The sequence below is a fragment of the Paramisgurnus dabryanus genome, chromosome 2 (genome assembly GCF_030506205.2).
Source record: "Paramisgurnus dabryanus chromosome 2, PD_genome_1.1, whole genome shotgun sequence".
Taxonomy (NCBI): Eukaryota; Metazoa; Chordata; class Actinopteri; order Cypriniformes; family Cobitidae; genus Paramisgurnus; species Paramisgurnus dabryanus.
Window position 1 is genome coordinate 14,070,301 of NC_133338.1, and position 12,500 is coordinate 14,082,800.

General features: G+C 42.9%; 9 non-coding genes and 3 pseudogenes across 9 annotated transcripts; all 12 read left to right on the plus strand.

Annotated features, from left to right (window-relative positions):
• The first annotated feature begins 55 nt into the window (after window positions 1-55).
• LOC135784821 (5S ribosomal RNA) lies at window positions 56-174 on the plus strand. Its single transcript, XR_010546137.1, has one exon. It is a non-coding gene; the product is annotated as a 5S ribosomal RNA (ribosomal RNA).
• A 117-nt stretch (window positions 175-291) lies between these two features.
• LOC135784327 (5S ribosomal RNA) lies at window positions 292-410 on the plus strand (annotated as a pseudogene).
• A 117-nt stretch (window positions 411-527) lies between these two features.
• Window positions 528-646, plus strand: LOC135784410 (5S ribosomal RNA; annotated as a pseudogene).
• Window positions 647-767: 121 nt separating this feature from the next.
• On the plus strand, window positions 768-886 carry LOC135783830 (5S ribosomal RNA). The gene has a single exon (XR_010545833.1). It is a non-coding gene; the product is annotated as a 5S ribosomal RNA (ribosomal RNA).
• A 118-nt stretch (window positions 887-1,004) lies between these two features.
• Window positions 1,005-1,123, plus strand: LOC135784822 (5S ribosomal RNA). The gene has a single exon (XR_010546138.1). It is a non-coding gene; the product is annotated as a 5S ribosomal RNA (ribosomal RNA).
• Window positions 1,124-1,240: 117 nt separating this feature from the next.
• On the plus strand, window positions 1,241-1,359 carry LOC135785152 (5S ribosomal RNA). Its single transcript, XR_010546460.1, has one exon. It is a non-coding gene; the product is annotated as a 5S ribosomal RNA (ribosomal RNA).
• A 117-nt stretch (window positions 1,360-1,476) lies between these two features.
• Window positions 1,477-1,595, plus strand: LOC135784823 (5S ribosomal RNA). The gene has a single exon (XR_010546139.1). It is a non-coding gene; the product is annotated as a 5S ribosomal RNA (ribosomal RNA).
• Window positions 1,596-1,712: 117 nt separating this feature from the next.
• LOC135784825 (5S ribosomal RNA) lies at window positions 1,713-1,831 on the plus strand. Its single transcript, XR_010546141.1, has one exon. It is a non-coding gene; the product is annotated as a 5S ribosomal RNA (ribosomal RNA).
• Window positions 1,832-11,700: 9,869 nt separating this feature from the next.
• Window positions 11,701-11,819, plus strand: LOC135783911 (5S ribosomal RNA). The gene has a single exon (XR_010545912.1). It is a non-coding gene; the product is annotated as a 5S ribosomal RNA (ribosomal RNA).
• Window positions 11,820-11,940: 121 nt separating this feature from the next.
• Window positions 11,941-12,059, plus strand: LOC135784856 (5S ribosomal RNA). The gene has a single exon (XR_010546172.1). It is a non-coding gene; the product is annotated as a 5S ribosomal RNA (ribosomal RNA).
• A 117-nt stretch (window positions 12,060-12,176) lies between these two features.
• On the plus strand, window positions 12,177-12,295 carry LOC135784826 (5S ribosomal RNA). Its single transcript, XR_010546142.1, has one exon. It is a non-coding gene; the product is annotated as a 5S ribosomal RNA (ribosomal RNA).
• A 117-nt stretch (window positions 12,296-12,412) lies between these two features.
• LOC135784328 (5S ribosomal RNA) overlaps window positions 12,413-12,500 on the plus strand; it is a 119-nt pseudogene continuing 31 nt past the window's right edge.

The window sequence follows — 12,500 nt, forward strand, 5'->3', positions numbered from 1 at the left end:
TGTCATGGCGTTGCCACATAAGTCTTGAAGTGTCTATCGAATCGAGTCAGCACTCGCTTACGGCCACACCACCCTGAGCACGCCCGCTCTCGTCTGATCTCGGAAGCCAAGCAGGGTCGGGCCTGGTTAGTACTTGGATGGGAGACCGCCTGGGAATACCAGGTGCTGTAAGCATTTAATTAATTATTTATGTCATTTTTTCCCATAAATGCGTCCTTTCTGTAAGCGTTCGCCGATGTCATGGCGTTACCACATTAGTCTTGAAGTGTCTCTCGAATCGAGTCAGCACTCGCTTAAGGCCACACCACCCTGAGCACGCCCGCTCTTGTCTGATCTCGGAAGCCAAGCAGGGTCGGGCCTGGTTAGTACTTGGATGGGAGACCGCCTGGGAATACCAGGTGCTGTAAGCATTTAATTAATTATTTATGTCATTTTTTCCCATGAATGCGTCCTTTCTGGAAGCGTTCTCCCATGGCATGGCGTTGCCACATTAGTTTTGAAGTGTCTTTTGAATCAAGTCCGCACTCGCTTACGGCCACACCACCCTGAGCACGCCCGCTCTCGTCTGATCTCGGAAGCCAAGCAGGGTCTGGCCAGGTTAGTACTTGGATGGGAGACCGCCTGGGAATACAAGGTGCTGTAAGCATTTAATTAATTAATTATTTATGTCATTTTTTCCCATGAATGCGTCCTTTCTGTAAGCGTTCTCCCATGGCATGGCGTTGCCACATTAGTTTTGAAGTGTCTCTCGAATCGAGTCAGCACTCGCTTACGGCCACACCACCCTGAGCACGCCCGCTCTCGTCTGATCTCGGAAGCCAAGCAGGGTCGGGCCTAGATAGTACTTGGATGGGAGACCGCCTGGGAATACCAGGTGCTGTAAGCAATTAATTAATTATTTACGTCATTTTTTTCCCATGAATGCGTTCTTTCTGTAAGCGTTCACTGATGTCATGGCGTTGCCACATAAGTCTTGAAGTGTCTATCGAATCGAGTCAGCACTCGCTTACGGCCACACCACCCTGAGCACGCCCGCTCTCGTCTGATCTCGGAAGCCAAGCAGGGTCGGGCCTGGTTAGTACTTGGATGGGAGACCGCCTGGGAATACCAGGTGCTGTAAGCATTTAATTAATTATTTATGTCATTTTTTCCCATGAATGCAACCTTTCTGTAAGCGTTCTCCCATGGCATGGCGTTGCCACATTCGTTTTGAAGTGTCTCTCGAATCGAGTCAGCACTCGCTTACGGCCACACCACCCTGAGCACGCCCGCTCTCGTCTGATCTTGGAAGCCAAGCAGGGTCGGGCCTGGTTAGTACTTGGATGGGAGACCGCCTGGGAATACCAGGTGCTGTAAGCATTTAATTAATTATTTATGTCATTTTTTCCCATAAATGCGTCCTTTCTGTAAGCGTTCTCCCATGGCATGGCGTTGCCACATTAGTTTTGAAGTGTCTCTCGAATCGAGTCAGCATTCGCTTACGGCCACACCACCCTGAGCACGCCCGCTCTCGTCTGATCTCGGAAGCCAAGCAGGGTCGGGCCTGGTTAGTACTTGGATGGGAGACCGCCTGGGAATACCAGGTGCTGTAAGCATTTAATTAATTATTTATGTCATTTTTTCCCATAAATGCATCCTTTCTGTAAGCGTTCACCGATGGCATGGCGTTGCCACATTCGTTTTGAAGTGTCTCTCGAATCGAGTCAGCACTCGCTTACGGCCACACCACCCTGAGCACGCCCGCTCTCGTCTGATCTCGGAAGCCAAGCAGGGTCGGGCCTGGTTAGTACTTGGATGGGAGACCGCCTGGGAATACCAGGTGCTGTAAGCATTTAATTAATTATTTATGTCATTTTTTCCCATGAATGCGTTCTTTCTGTAAGCGTTCACTGATGTCATGGCGTTGCCACATAAGTCTTGAAGTGTCTCTCGAATCGATTCAGCACTTGCTTACGGCCACACCACCCTGAGCACGCCCGCTAGTTGGTACGTTCCAGGAAGTGTCTGTGCCGGTAGTAGAGGGAGAAAGGCTCCCTCACGTGGGTTTGTTAAATTTGAATTTAGTTTATAGTTTGAGTTTAATTTATTGTTTGTGAAGTGTTTATTTTGAGTTTAAACCACCGAACAGCAGCTTTATGCTGACTGTGAGGTGGTTTTTTGTTGTATTTAGTTAAAATTAAAAAAAAGATCAGACGGACGCATGGCAAACAACACTGAAATGGCTGAGGAACAAAGTACTGGCAACGAAACTGGACTGGATAAACGAAAACGAGCTGGACATGATTTAAATAAAGACGCAAGGCAGGATGGATTAACTGAAAGTAGAAGAGGAATCTTTGGAAATGAAAGCAACGGTAACGAAAACGGACAGCAAAAAAGACAACGAGATGGAAATGACAACGGTGAAAAAGCAAAGAAAAGAGGTGAGCAAAGGATTTACGCAAAAGAAGCAACAGTGATTGTGAATGTTGATAATGTGGAAGGATTGAAAGCGGAAGATTTAATAAAAGCAGTAGCAGATATGATTGGACAAGGGAACATTTTGGTAATGAGACCACGAAATAATAATGAATATGAACTGATTTTAGAAAATGAGGAAATGTGCGAGGATCTAATGGAAGGACTAATGATTAAAGGTGTGCAGTGCAACGTAAGAAAGCTGAAAAATAAGGAGTATGTTGTCTCTTTTATGCATTTGCCTGGGTACCTAGATGATTATGAAATTTTAGAGAAATTAGAAAGCTGGCAGGTTGTGCCAATCACAAAACTTAAAAGGAGAGTGTATCCGGGCACCGACATAGAGGACGGTACGAGATACGTGAGAGTGAGGTTCCCTAAGGAGGTGGTCTCACTACCATACAGCACAAAGTTTGAGACTGCGGAGGGCTCCCAGCATTTCCGGGTGATGCACAGCCATCAGGTGAAAACCTGTCGGCTGTGCATGAGCTCGGAACATTTGCTGAAGGAGTGCCCCGAGTTTAAATGTTATAAGTGCGAGGAGCTGGGACACTTTGCACGTCAGTGTAGAGCAGTCAGGTGCCCGGATTGCAATGATTTTATAAACAAATGTGAGTGTTGGATGGAGGAAGAGGAAGGAGGGGTGGATAATCAGGTGCCCAGACAAATGCATAAAAGAAATGATAACGCAGAAGAGAGAACGAATGAAGAGGGGAGACAAATAGAGAAACAGCAGTCAACAGAGCCTGAAGGAGAAGAAGCAATGGCGGAAAAGCAGATAATTGAAGAAAAAGCAACTGAAAATCAAGAGGAAACGGTACGGGAAAAGGACACAGAAAGGACACAAATGGAGATATCGGAGAGTTTGGATGTTTTAATGGACAAAGAAGGTAACGAGGAACAACGGAGTACAGCACAAGACAGCGAAAGAGAGGACGATGAAATGGAAGAAGCAGGAGTAATGGACAGACCGGAAAAAAGGCCTTTGAGGAGAAGAACAATGAAGGTAACGCCAAATATTGATAATGCGCGAAAAAAGAAATTAAAGTGTCACAGGTAGGGGTGGACCCAGATGTAAATAAGGTCACGCCCCTTTCTCCACCTCGAGGAGATTCCCAAAGCCACCCCAATGACCAGACACACAAGGTAAGCATAATATTAAAAAGGTACTTTATTTAATTTACTTAAAAAGATATATAGGGAAGGGAAAACGGGGGACTTAAAATAATGGCCACTCTAGGCTCTCCTCCACCACCAACTGTATCTTCACACAGTCCACTCTCCTCATGTTCATTCTCGTTTTCCTTTCTCTCCACAGGCGGCCACTAAGACACAAAGACACTGTTACTTGGACTTCGAGTATTTCTCACCGGCTCTGCTGCTTACAGCTCTCTGGGTAGGTATCACGTTCACAGTCTGCTCTCCAATTATTCACTCTCGTTCTTCTCTCTCTCCACAGGTGGCCGCTAGGACACAAAGACACTGTTACTGAGACTTCGAGTATTTCTCACCGGCTCTGCTGTTTACAGCTTTCTGGGTAGGTATGGTTTTCCTCCGTAGGTCAGCAGAGGGGCGAAGGTCACACACCACCTCACCGGGTCGAGCGCTGCCCTATCTCCACTGCCCGTAGGCCGATCGAATCCTGGACAGGGGCGCCCCTTTGTAGAGACCGCGGGGGCGGCGGACCCTTTCGCCTCTGACTCTGCGACAAAACAGACACAGGTAAGTTTACACCACGAATATTTCCAATGTTCTACTCACAGTCACTGACAGCTCTTGGTCTGCGTTCCTTCGTACTCCGAAACAGCACACTACGTATGGTAACAGTAATTTCTGAGGTCGTTAGCCTCTCCGTCCTCTGCCCAGTAGAAGAAAATGGATGATGCGGGGCTTCGTCTAATAAGACACACAGCAACCCACAGCAAATACACAGCACCACTCCAACGTGAAAAGCTTATTTAATTGCAAGTCTCACTCACCACACTATAAGTGCAACACAACAAGGGAAGCGCCCGGTGTCCTCCACTGCGCTTGGGCTGAGATAGGGGCGATGGAAAATACGACCAAAATAAGTCTCGTTGCAGTGGCTGTTTGGATTTACCTTCTAACGGCTCGCCCACCGCACTATTATAGGGGTAGGGCCGCCCTCCTTCTCCTGGAGGTTTCCAACGGTTCACAGGTTCATTTTTGCAAGTTACTCCACACCAAAAGGGTATACTCACAGCAATTAGCCTTTGTTTACGTGGTACAACAAGGTCAATTTTCTTCCTGCTTTACTCCTTCAAAAGTACTGGTTAGACCAAAGTTCCTTTTTACCCATAGGATCTTCCGTTTACTCCAGCAGGTCCACCGTAAACTACAATGAGAGAGGGAGAGAGAGAGAAATACAGACAGCCACCACGTCTAACAATGAGCACAGCTCCGTTCCTCAGCACACACTACGACCTGTCAGCACAATGCTCTCTTCGGGGTGCTCCTTTTCTCCACCCACGTATCGCCTTTCTTTCACCCCAGGCAGCTCCTGTCTTCTTTCCGCGCGCTCCAAGCGCAGCCCGGATCAACAGAGCCTGCGGGCTCTTCAAAAGGTACGTAGTTCTTTTTCTGCATTAAGCAGAGGAGCTTTCCCCGTGTCAATCCCCCTCTCGTGCCCGAACTCCCGAACTGTGATTTAACTGTGCTTTAAATACTCCTTCATGTACTCCAGTTGTCCAATTGCCCGGCGATCTCTTTAACTAGGCACAGCTGTGCTCAATCGGCTGATTACAGCCTTCGCGAAGCTGCCGGATGTCCGGTGTTTCCGTTCTTCGGTCTGGGCGGAAACATCCGGGCGGAACCAAACTTTCCCAACTTTTGGTTCCGCCCCGAAAAGATCGTCACCTTGTGACATCCTCCCCCGCCAATCCGTTCTCGTCCCGAGAACGCGTTGTTTGGGGACTGATGGAGTGTTGATGGGAGCTGTTCTTTAAAAGAAATGTGGTAGGCCATTGGGGGACCTTGGTCTCAACCCGAGGTGGACTGCCGACTACGCCAAATCCGTCACAGGTAGGGGTGGACCCAGATGTAAATAAGGTCACGCCCCTTTCTCCACCTCGAGGAGATTCCCAAAGCCACCCCAATGACCAGACACACAAGGTAAGCATAATATTAAAAAGGTACTTTATTTAATTTACTTAAAAAGATATATAGGGAAGGGAAAACGGGGGACTTAAAATAATGGCCACTCTAGGCTCTCCTCCACCACCAACTGTATCTTCACACAGTCCACTCTCCTCATGTTCATTCTCGTTTTCCTTTCTCTCCACAGGCGGCCACTAAGACAAAAAGACACTGTTACTTGGACTTCGAGTATTTCTCACCGGCTCTGCTGCTTACAGCTCTCTGGGTAGGTATCACGTTCACAGTCTGCTCTCCAATTATTCACTCTCGTTCTTCTCTCTCTCCACAGGTGGCCGCTAGGACACAAAGACACTGTTACTGAGACTTCGAGTATTTCTCACCGGCTCTGCTGTTTACAGCTTTCTGGGTAGGTATGGTTTTCCTCCGTAGGTCAGCAGAGGGGCGAAGGTCACACACCACCTCACCGGGTCGAGCGCTGCCCTATCTCCACTGCCCGTAGGCCGATCGAATCCTGGACAGGGGCGCCCCTTTGTAGAGACCGCGGGGGCGGCGGACCCTTTCGCCTCTGACTCTGCGACAAAACAGACACAGGTAAGTTTACACCACGAATATTTCCAATGTTCTACTCACAGTCACTGACAGCTCTTGGTCTGCGTTCCTTCGTACTCCGAAACAGCACACTACGTATGGTAACAGTAATTTCTGAGGTCGTTAGCCTCTCCGTCCTCTGCCCAGTAGAAGAAAATGGATGATGCGGGGCTTCGTCTAATAAGACACACAGCAACCCACAGCAAATACACAGCACCACTCCAACGTGAAAAGCTTATTTAATTGCAAGTCTCACTCACCACACTATAAGTGCAACACAACAAGGGAAGCGCCCGGTGTCCTCCACTGCGCTTGGGCTGAGATAGGGGCGATGGAAAATACGACCAAAATAAGTCTCGTTGCAGTGGCTGTTTGGATTTACCTTCTAACGGCTCGCCCACCGCACTATTATAGGGGTAGGGCCGCCCTCCTTCTCCTGGAGGTTTCCAACGGTTCACAGGTTCATTTTTGCAAGTTACTCCACACCAAAAGGGTATACTCACAGCAATTAGCCTTTGTTTACGTGGTACAACAAGGTCAATTTTCTTCCTGCTTTACTCCTTCAAAAGTACTGGTTAGACCAAAGTTCCTTTTTACCCATAGGATCTTCCGTTTACTCCAGCAGGTCCACCGTAAACTACAATGAGAGAGGGAGAGAGAGAGAAATACAGACAGCCACCACGTCTAACAATGAGCACAGCTCCGTTCCTCAGCACACACTACGACCTGTCAGCACAATGCTCTCTTCGGGGTGCTCCTTTTCTCCACCCACGTATCGCCTTTCTTTCACCCCAGGCAGCTCCTGTCTTCTTTCCGCGCGCTCCAAGCGCAGCCCGGATCAACAGAGCCTGCGGGCTCTTCAAAAGGTACGTAGTTCTTTTTCTGCATTAAGCAGAGGAGCTTTCCCCGTGTCAATCCCCCTCTCGTGCCCGAACTCCCGAACTGTGATTTAACTGTGCTTTAAATACTCCTTCATGTACTCCAGTTGTCCAATTGCCCGGCGATCTCTTTAACTAGGCACAGCTGTGCTCAATCGGCTGATTACAGCCTTCGCGAAGCTGCCGGATGTCCGGTGTTTCCGTTCTTCGGTCTGGGCGGAAACATCCGGGCGGAACCAAACTTTCCCAACTTTTGGTTCCGCCCCGAAAAGATCGTCACCTTGTGACAAAAGTCCCAATTGACAAGAGAAAAAAGATTTGAGGTGTTAAGGCGAGGAGAGGAGATGGACTGAGATGATGGTATTTAAGGTTTTTATTTTATTTATTTTTTTAATGGTTTTACGATGTGTGACTTTTAACGCGAGGGGACTTTTAGATTTTAAGAAATTTGAAAGAGTAACTGATCATTTTAAAAATCAGGACATCATTTTACTGCAGGAAACAAACTGGAAAGATGATATTTTAATGGACTATCGAAAGAAATGGGAAGGAGGGATTTTACATAATAACGGTGATGGAAAATGTGGAAGAGGAGTCGCATTTTTAATGAAAAGTGACGTTTTTAAAGAGAGTAAAGTTTTATACAAGGATGGAAAAGGAAAATGTATGGTTGTAGAAGTAATTTATGAGATGAAGAAAATTGTTTTAGTTAATGTACATGCGCCGACGGAGGAAAAAGAAAAGAAGGTTTTTTTTAATCATTTAAGAGAGTTTTTAAAGGATTATAAAGAAATTGTAATAGCGGGAGATTTTAATACGGTTTTTAGCAAACAAGACATGGCGGAAGGAATGGTTTTTAAGAGTGATATGGGAAGAAAAGAACTAAAATTTTTAATGGAAGATTTTAAAATGACTGATGTGTGGAGAGAAAGAAATGAAAGGAAAAAAGAGTTTTCAAGAAGACAAATTGTGATGAATTTTGTGTGTAATACGAGGATTGATTTTATTTTGTGTACAAGAAATGTGGAGAATTTTATTGAAGATATTAAGTATGAGGAGACAAGTTTAAGTGATCACAAGTTTTTATTTTTTAACATAGATTGGGAGAAATTACAAAGAGGGCCTGGAATATGGGTTTTAAACACAGAAATTTTGAAGGACAAACATTATGTTGAAAGCGTGAAAGAAATTATTGAGAATGAGAAAAACAGTGTAATGTATGCAGAAAATAAGAGAATATGGTGGGAAAATGTAAAGTATGCTATAAAAAAATATTCAATTGAATATTGTAAATTAGTGCAAAAATGTAAAAGGTTTAAGGAGAAAGAATTGAAAGCAAGTCTTGAAAAAGAATTAAATGAAGAAAATAAGGACATTCAAAAGATCAAAGAAATCGAAGAAAAGTTGAAAGAAGTAGAGGAAAAGCAATATGAAGGAGCAAGATTACGAAGTAAAGCACAGTATATGGTTGAGGGAGAAAAATGTACAAAATTCTTTTTTGATTTAGAAAAAAAGAAAGGGAATGCTGAAACGATAAAGGAGATAAAGGGAAAAAATGGAGAAATAATACAGGGAAATGCAAATGTTCTAAAAGAAATTAAGGATTTTTATGAAGATCTTTTTAAGGCAAGAGGAGTAGAGGAGAAAGAAAAAACAGATTTTCTTAACAAAATAAAAGCAAAAGTAAGCGAAGAAGATAAAGAGGAATGTGAACAAGAGTTTAGAGCAGAAGAAATTGAACAAGCGATTGACGAACTAAATAAAAAGAAAAGCCCAGGAATTGACGGTTTAGGAAGTGAATTTTATAAGTGTTTTAAGGGGATTTTAATAGAGATTTTAAAAGAGGTTTTTAAAGAAATCTTTGAAAGGGAAGAAATTTATGAAAGAATGCGGATTGGATTAATGAAACTCATTTACAAAAAGAAAGGTGAAAAGACAGATTTAAAGAATTATAGACCCATATCAATGTTGAATACAGACTTAAAAATAATTGCAAAGGTTTTAGCTAACAGATTGAAGGAAATAATGCCAAAAATAATAACTACAAACCAAGCTTATGCTGTTAAGGGAAGAGATATTGCGGATGTGACAATGAGTATAAGGGACACTATTTGGTATATGACAAAAGAAAAACAAGAAGGATATGTGTTTAGTCTGGATTTTGAAAAGGCATTTGATAGGGTGGAACATGTGTTTTTATTTGATGTTTTAAAGAGTTTTGGTTTTGGAGAGAATTTTATCAAATGGATCAAGATTTTATATAAGGGTGCTCTGACTAAAGTTAAATGTAATGGTTTTTTATCGAATGCTTTTAATGTTACAAGATCAGTGAGGCAGGGTTGTCCACTCTCTGCCTTACTATATTCTTTACTATCTGAACCATTAGGACTAGCAATTAAAGAAAACAAGAAGATAATGGGGATTGAAAGTGAGAAAAGTAAAGTGTTTCAGTATGCTGACGATACCACAATAATTGTAAAGGGGAAGGAAAGTGTCAAAGAAGTTATGAATGTTGTTAATGAATTTTGTAAGGGTTCAGGAAGTAAAGTGAACGAGGACAAAACTGTTTACATGAAATTTGGTAATGCTGCTAGTCTGGAAGATTGCTTTAAATTCAAAGAAGTGGAAGAAATGAAAATTTTAGGAATTCTAATGGGTAAAGATGAGAAGAAAACAAGAGATGATGTATGGAATAATCTGATTATTGACATTGAGAGAAAACTGAATTTTTGGAAACTAAGGAATTTAAGTTTAAAAGGAAAAGTGTTGGTTTTAAATGTTTTAATGGTTTCTAAATTATGGTACGTTTTATATTTAACTGAAATGCCTATGTGGACAGAAAAGAGGTTGAAGGAATGTTTTTTAAACTTCTTATGGAATGGGAAACCCCCCAGAATAGCACATAATACGATTTTAGGAGATATAGAGAGGGGTGGGCTGGGATTAATGGACATAGAGCAGAGAAAAAATTGTCTGAGAGTTAAAGTGGTCAAAAAATACCTGCAAGAAGAGAATAATGCTGAGTGGAAAAAACAATGAAATATTTTTTAAACAGATGTGGGAATTTTAACATGGGGGATGACATTTTATGGATGAAGACAAAACTGTGGATGACGGAAAATGTGCCTGGATTTTATAGAGAGCTTTTAAGTGCATGGGGAAACTTTTTACCAAAAGTTGATTTTAACCCCAGGGGGAGAGAAAACATTTTAAATCAACCTCTTTTTTTAAATCACAACATTTTAAAGCAAGGCAAAGTGATTTATTATAAGAAGTGGATGGAGGTGGGAATAACAAGAGTCAGAGACATTTTATATGAAGTGAAAGAAGGATTTTTACCCGTACAATGTATTTTTGATGCAATGGATGAGGCAAAGGAAGAATACAGCAAAACAGGAATTTTAAATTCATATGAAATGATAAAACAAGCAATACCTGAAGAATGGCTGGAAAGAGTCGAAAAACGAGAAAATGAAAGTGAGGAGAAAGAAATAAGAGTAAATTTGGATAACAAAGTGTGTGACTTTAAGGAATGTACTATTAAGATGTTTTATTGTGTTTTTAGAGACTCTGTTTTTAAAGAGCCAATTGTGACTGATTTCTGGACACAAAAATTTGTAAATTTAAAACCTGAAGAAATGTGGAATAATATGAAAGGAAAATGTGTAGCAACAAGTCTAGAATCAGAAGAGTACATGATAAGACACAAAGTGGTTTTTACTGATTTGATTTTAAACAAGATAAGAATGGAACCTAGTGCAATGTGCAAAGTGTGTAATGAAAAGGAAGAAGGGATTTTACATTTGTTTTTATACTGCAAAGAGTTGGAAAGTTTTTTAAGCAAATGTAATGATGTGGTCAAAGCTCTTGAAGAGCGATGGAATGAAAATGAATTGGACTGGAATCAAATTGTGATGTTTGGATGGACAAAGAAAAGTAAAAACAGTGCTTTTATAAATCTTTGGATAATGTTGATGAAAAGGGCAATATGGGAAAGAAGGATTGTAGCAAAAAAGGAAAAAACTGTGATGGAGGTATGGAATGTCTTTAAGAGAAAATCTGAAATGTATATTGAAAAACTGTATGTGCATTTTAAAGGTGAAGAAAATGAGAATGTGTTTTATAAGGTTTTTACTTCCGAGGTTTGCTGTATTCTTGAGGACTTAGATTGGACTTTGCCAGACATCCATTGAGGTGATGTTATTTGATTCTTATGTTGTTTTTATTATTATTTTTAATTACTGTATGTATGTAAATTTGTGATTTGATAATGTATATTGTAAATTGAATTGAAACGTTCAATAAAAAAAAAAAAAAAAAAAAAAAAAAAGCACGCCCGATCTCGTCTGATCTCGGAAGCCAAGCAGGGTCGGGCCTGGTTAGTACTTGGATGGGAGACCGCCTGGGAATACCTGGTGCTGTAAGAATAAAAAAAATAAAAAAAAAGCACGCCTGCTCTCGTCTGATCTCGGAAACCAAGCAGGGACGGGCCTGGTTAGTACTTGGATGGGAGACCGCCTGGGAATTCGAGATGCTGTAAGCAATTAATTAATTATTTATGTCATTTTTTCCCATGAATGCTTCCTTTCTGGAAGCGTTCTCCCATGGCATGGCGTTGCCACATTAGTTTTGAAGTGTCTTTTGAATCGAGTCCGCACTCGCTTACGGCCACACCACCCTGAGCACGCCCACTCTCGTCTGATCTCGGAAGCCAAGCAGGGTCGGGCCTGGTTAGTACTTGGATGGGAGACCGCCTGGGAATACCAGGTGCTGTAAGCATTTAATTAATTAATTATTTATGTCATTTTTTCCCATGAATGCGTCCTTTCTGTAAGCGTTCTCCCATGGCATGGCGTTGCCACATTAGTTTTGAAGTGTCTCTCGAATCGAGTCAGCACTCGCTTACGGCCACACCACCCTGAGCACGCCCGCTCTCGTCTGATCTCGGAAGCCAAGCAGGGTCGGGCCTGGATAGTACTTGGATGGGAGACCGCCTGGGAATACCAGGTGCTGTAAGCAATTAATTAATTATTTACGTCATTTTTTCCCATGAATGCGTTCTTTCTGTAAGCGTTCACTGATGTCATGGCGTTGCCACATAAGTCTTGAAGTGTCTATCGAATCGAGTCAGCACTCGCTTACGGCCACACCACCCTGAGCACGCCCGCTCTCGTCTGATCTCGGAAGCCAAGCAGGGTCGGGCCTGGTTAGTACTTGGATGGGAGACCGCCTGGGAATACCAGGTGCTGTAAGCATTTAATTAATTATTTATGTCATTTTTTCCCATAAATGCGTCCTTTCTGTAAGCGGTCGCCGATGTCATGGCGTTACCACATTAGTCTTGAAGTGTCTCTCGAATCGAGTCAGCACTCGCTTAAGGCCACACCACCCTGAGCACGCCCGCTCTTGTCTGATCTCGGAAGCCAAGCAGGGTCGGGCCTGGTTAGTACTTGGATGGGA